We start from the raw sequence: 6,579 nt of genomic DNA on the forward strand, positions 1-6,579 counted from the left end.
TATGGGACACTTATCTCCATGCAAGCCCCTTAGTGGAACAAGACATCTATGATGTCCGGCAATTTATTGCAGATCTAGGGGAAACTGACCTGTCTCAAGACTGTGTTCCAGCTATGGGGAAGGCTCAAAACTCAGATGAGGGGAAAGAATAGGAGGAAAGGTCATTTGAACGGTTCCCACTTCTTTTATAGAAGCCATGAGGTCTCTCCGTTTACATCTGTTGATATGTTCATGTGTATCTATATATATGTGTGTTGTATTTGTGAAGTATTTTCTACTGCCAGATGGTTTGCCAATTTATTAAAAAGCTCTATTAATTGGCCTAAACAAACAAACACATATAAATTCTCAAAAATATGACAGAAACTAACTCAAATGCTTTTCAGGTTTACGTGATCTAAGATTAATCTTTAGTAAATAAAAGTTAAAGTTTGTTGGTTTAATTAAAACAGACATGTCTTTAGAGTTATCCAAAAGTTAAGAATTCTAATTAAGATGAAAGGAAAATATGTTTTTGGTAATAGAAGGTATAAGGTTATGGAGATGTATTTTTGATGGAAAGGAAACTAATTTTGTCTTAAAGTGAGGCTGGTTGTTTTAGAAAGTAAAAGAGGAAAAACAAGACAATATCTGACTACAAAAAAAGAAAGTTGTAGAAGGTTTGTGGAAAAGGAATCTTTGGAAAGAAACTTTAACGTGTGGTCAAGCTGGTTAAGATTAGAATTGATTTAATTAAGTAATGGATTTAAATATCAAAAGTAAGCTAATGCAAACTTTGGTTCTCTTTCTCTCTGTTAAAAGGACAAAGTTTTCTTAGACTAAGGGTCTGCTCCTGATAAGACACTGTAACAAATTTTCTCCCTAGAAACAAAGACCCAGGCTCATAAATTGATTGGCAAAAACAACAACTTTGAATGATGGCTAATTTTGTCTAAAGTCTCATGAAGTTTTTGTGGGCAACCAAAACATAACTGTTAAGAACTAATAAAGACTCAAGTAGAATAAAAGGTTTTTAGGTGGAACTTTAACAATAGTTATGTGTTAAAAGAGTCTCAATAGTAAAAGTAACCTTCTGTATTTGAAATGCCTCAACTGACTTTCAAGAAAATGTAGCGGCAACTAAATCTATAGATTGTGGCACAAGTAGATGAAGTCCATTGGGCATCTGCAAAAATGTCCCCTCATTGCCAGACTTTTGCCATCCTGATGTCCTTATAACATGGCAACAGTCTGCTCCTGAATACAAGAAATTAAGAAGGGTACACAATGGCCGTAAATTAAATGAATAGTCAGAGCTACGGGAAACCTAAGACAACCACCTTGTTTCTTCTGGCTTCCTGGCAAACCTCATTTTTCAGTGTTTGCATTTCTTCATGCACCAGAATGCATTTAAGCAAAACTTCGTTCAACTTCCACTTACTACGGGTTAAAAATACAGTCTTACTTTATGTATATTTTCTGGATGGGCTGAAGCCTTCCTCTGCTGCAAAGAAACTATTAGAAAATGTGTTTCCCACTTGGGGTATACCTTCTGATTGCTCCCTTAAGGCTATTTACATAGCCCCACCATATGATATGGGACTGGGACCTGTCACTGTTTTCCTTCCTCAACTGTGTGAAATGAGCTCATTACACTGATGACATAATTTAACCTGTGGAGATTTGCCTCTGCTACAGAAAACCTTGCAGGCTTTGCTGGACCAACAACAACAGAGTCAGTGAATGGCCAGTGAATCTGCAGAAAATTCAAGGTCTGGGCACCACAGTAAAGGTTTTGGGTGTCATATGGTTGGGTAAGACCCATGTTGTCCCTGAGGTTGTCATAGACAAAGTATAAGCCTACCTCATACCAAAAAAATGTAAAAAAGGTATAGGCTTCTGTGGGAATTCTGGAGTATTGGTGAACTTTTACACCTGATTTCGCACAATGCCTCTGCCCATTATATTGCCTAGTTAAGAAAGGATATGTATGGGACTGGGAGTCAAACAACAGGCTGCCTTTGAGAAAGCAGAAATACTCGTCAAACAGATTAAAGCTCTTGGACTCTCCTAAGTGGAGGTTGTCATTTGAATTAGATGTTTTAACAACCCTGGAAGGTATTATGTCACAAACAGCAAAGGAGCAACTGACCCATGAATTTTGGTCCCTACTATGGAAGGGAGGAGAGATCAAATATTCCCCAATAGAACAGTAATTATTGGCAGTGTATACAGCGCTCCTATAGGTGGAGCCTCTTACTAAAGAAGAGGTTACAGTAAGAACTTCCCTTCAAGGGGTAGATTGACATGTTTCACCAACCAGCCTCTGCCATGATTCAGACTTCCACGCTGACTAAGTAGCATGCCTATTTACAACAGAGGAATACTTTATCAAATAATCCTCTGTCTCTAGAGATGTGCAACCATTAGGCCCTGTTGAAGATATAGAACCTCCAAATGCTCCTCCTACTATCCCAGTGTTGGGCCCTGCAACTTGCAAAGAAGAAATAGGGGAAATTCTGGCTTGATCCTGGTACACCGACGGCCCTAGCTGGGGCAATATGCCTACCTGAACAGCCACTGCCATTCAACCACCCACTTATACTATCTAGACAGAAACAGGAACAAAGTACAGCAGCCAATGGGCCAAGTTGAGAGTGGTCTGGTTGGTAATCATGCATGACCCTTGGCTGCTGACCCTGTATATGGACAGTTAGGCCTGTCTAAAAGGACTGACTCTGTCTTAGACAATGGGAAGCAGAGGGGAGGATGATCATAAACAAACCTCTATAGCGACAAGAAATGTGAAGATATTCAGGCTTGCTTGCAAGAGCTTGAGGCAGATCTTGTCTTTCATGTCCCTGCCCATAAGGCATCTACACCTCTAGGTAACCTAATCAGGAAGCAGATGCCTTGGCAAAAATATACTTTAGCAACTGACCTGTCAGTAGACACTGCAGATTGGGTACATCAGCAAACTGAACACTAAAGTACCCAGGTAGGATGGTTGGTGCATAGCTAAAGAGGAGATGCTGGAATTTAAGCTAAGGGCAGCAGCTCTGGAGTCAGCAAAAGTCCTGGTCACTGAAGCCCCCAACCAGTAAGGGACTGGCAAATTGATTATATAGGCCCCCTTCCCTTGAGTGAGGGCTCCAAATATGCTCTGGTGTTTGTTGACACTGCCGCTGGTTTAGCACAAACCTTCCCATGCCATCGGGCTAATCAGGCCACTACCATAAAGGGACTAGAAAAGCTAAGTACTATTTATGGGTATCCCCATTGAATATATAGTGACCAGAGGTGACATTTCAAAGGACATCATGTACAAGAATGGGCAAAGGAACACGATACTGAATAAAGGTTTCACCTCCCCTATAACCCACAAGCAGCTGGGCTGGTGGAATGGGAAAAATAGAGTCATTAGCAACATATAAAATTACTAACCGGAAAACCTACCTTGGCCAGGTGGACAACAGTGTTTTCCCAAGTGTTAATACATTTAAATGACCAACCTGTGGGGCCTATTGGCCCACATGCCAGATTAGGAACTCAGGCTGAGGCACGCAATACAATAAAGGTGTGGAAAACAAAGGACACGGCAACAGTGCTGACACTTACCATGGACCAATGAACAATCATGAGAGCACCACGCCCTCTTGTCCCTGGAACAGGGACCATTTACTGGAACCTGCAATGGGACGTTCCACCAGTATGGGTTAGTTACTTCATGCCTCTGTATGGGGTGGAATTGCTCAATCTCCAGTGGGACTTTTTCATTCTAATGTAGTCAAGACTCATGGAGACAAGCTATGTGTAGACCGGTACATACACAGTTAGAAGAGGGGAGAATGTAGGGATCCTGGTCTGGCATATTCCTCCATTTATTTCCTCAGGCCAGAAAGCACCACCTCCCATGCCCAACATGTGTGGTTCACACAGCCTGACCAAATTCTCAAGGCCACAGCTAAATTAACATCCAAAGGTCTGCCTAAGAGTGTCATACTCATAGAAGGAGACTTCCCAATTCAATTCCCTCCTAAATATTTATCTTTCCGAACTTAGACTTCTGCTGTTCCTATGGTATCCACTTCCAGGGAGGCATCTGTGCCATCATGCAAACTGAATATTATGTTTTTATACCAGATGTATCTGCTAATATTTCTTCTTCGTTAGGACATATGAAAACTCAAGTAAACAACTCAAAGCCTAGGTGACATATTAGCACACTGGTTCGAATCCTAGGAGGAAAAAATTGTTAGTAATTCTCGAATTGCTTCTCTTTTTTGCATGTGTTTATATTGCTGTGGACTGTGTCTCCAATGTTGTCAGTCAGTTGACAACCAAATGAGCTACCTCCCTGCTAATGAAGCCTCTTGTTTCCCACCCAGGGAACCTTGCAGAAGAAGGGGGTGCACAAGATTGTAAGAGCCAGTCACAAGGGGTGGAGTATGGAGGAGAGACTGTTCCATGACATGATCACTGCCAGACCCACAAGTTAGATCCAGACCAGAACAGAGACTGTTTCCCATAAATCACTGGTGTCCTTATAAAAGGACACAGAGACATGCACAGAGGTATGAAGATACAGGGAGAAGACAACCTTCTATAAGCCAAGGAGAGAAGCCTGGAATAGATCTTTTCCTTGTAGCTTTCAGAAGGAACCGACCCTACTGACAATTTGATTTTGGATTTCTAATTTTCAGACTGCAAGACAATAAAATTTCCATTGTTTAAGCCATTCATTTATGGCAGCTCTAGCAAACTAATACACTTCCCTACCATTCAGATTCATGGAAATTCTCCTATATCCTCTAACAAGGGGTACCATAACTCCCTGTTGGCCTAAAGGAGACCCGGATAATGCCTCTTGCACAAGCATAAATATTAATAGCACTCTCTTTTATTCGCAAAAGGGTCCATGTTTATATAGTCATTCTACCTCTCACATCACCCACAATCCTTCCTACATCTCATTTCCATTCAGCCACAAGTTTCTTTGCAATCACTTTGGTACCCCTGAGTAGTAACAGACCTCCCTTGGTGCAATGACAAAAGGGATATTCATTTAAAACCTTATATAGATTTTTGTTTTGTTTTGATCAGATTGTACACCCTGTAAAGATAGGAACTACTTCTTTCTTGTTTTTCTATTACCTAGCATTTACATGGTCTAACATGCAAGAAATGTTTATTCAACCCAATTAAATTGAAGTAAGAGCTTTATTACCTTTATTCTTTAGTAAAATACCATGCTGCTCCAAATTACCCTCTCTTACTTTAAAAGCTATCAAGAATTAGAAGCAAATTGCTAAGTATCTATATTTAAGGGGCTTGGGAATTCTCATTTTAAAAACAATGAAGAATAAGCAAGTTGAAGCATTTTATTTTTTTTGTGGCATTAGTATGCTTAAGCCAGCATGTGTTTATCTACAGGGAAAAACCAGACATATTGCACATGTATTAGTATCATATTTCCATAAAATATTTTACAAAGTTGTAATTGCATAAAGAAAATCAAAAACCACAAAAGGAGATGATAACTACCTCAAATAATGCAACTCATCATTGTAATAAGCAGAGATTAGAAGACAAACACTTTCATGTGGGCTGTAAAATATATCTAAAGGGCATGGCAGAAGTATGTATAAAATTTATAGGCTTAAAGTCCCATCTAGTACAGCAAGGAGGACCCAGGAAGCCTAATCACTGCTGTTTGAATCTGTGCAAACATGGAATAGGATCTGTGATCATGATCATGGAGCCAAAATCCATATCAGGACCACCCACTTTTGAAAGTAAAAGTACTTCAAAAAGATATTACTCAGAACTATCTGGATACTTACCCTTCTTTCTTCCCCTGTTGGAGATGAGCACTTACTGATAGCGGGTTTAGTTCAAGAACTAGGAGAGCTGGATGTTCCTCAACATTGCCTTAAGGAGAGTATAAGGTTTTTAGTATAACTTCCTCCAGAATAGTGATGTAAACCCAGGGTTTAAAAGACTTGTGGCCCAGCAGGAACTGAATTCTTTTCTTGACTCTGGCAGGACCCTATCTGAAGGAGTCAATGGTGGCTTCATATTTCATTGGGAAAACCAAGGAAAGGTCAGCATCTGTTCCTTCCCTGTGTAGATATCCCTTCTCTCTAAAGTTCTGAATCGTGTTACATGCCTGTGCACACCCAGAGAGCTCCTATCAACACTGCTGGACCTAGAAGCCACCTCACCTCTACCTTGAGCACACTCCTCTCCTTCCAACTATGCTAGGAACTGCTTCAGAAATTTGCATGCGCCTTTTCATTCCAGAAGAACTCTAATTTTTCTGATTATTAAAGCAACACACCCTTTCTGAATTTGGAGAATTCAGAAAGTTACAAGGGAGCAAGAGAGAGAGAATATGAATGAATCTCTGATATTTCCACCTTTCAGATGTAACTACTCTATTATTCTGGTGTATTTATTCTAAAAGCTCTCTTTTCAGTATCTCCCTGACTAGTTCTCCTCATCAGTTCCTGTCTTGCACTTCTTGTGTCACCGCTTATAGAACTGATTAAGAGTTAAGTGGGTGAATATTTGAATTAGAAAAGATTTATACATATATAT

General features: G+C 40.1%; 1 protein-coding gene and 1 pseudogene across 1 annotated transcript in view; one reads left to right on the forward strand and one right to left on the reverse strand.

The window, feature by feature from the left end:
• The window catches only part of TRPM6 (transient receptor potential cation channel subfamily M member 6), a 144,426-nt gene that overhangs the window by 127,584 nt on the left and 10,263 nt on the right, over positions 1–6,579 (reverse strand). The window lies entirely within an intron of this gene.
• LOC102891397 overlaps positions 3,617–6,579 on the forward strand; it is a 7,476-nt pseudogene continuing 4,513 nt past the window's right edge.

This window comes from Pteropus alecto, unplaced genomic scaffold (genome assembly GCF_000325575.1).
Source record: "Pteropus alecto unplaced genomic scaffold, ASM32557v1 scaffold95, whole genome shotgun sequence".
NCBI classification, from domain to species: Eukaryota; Metazoa; Chordata; class Mammalia; order Chiroptera; family Pteropodidae; genus Pteropus; species Pteropus alecto.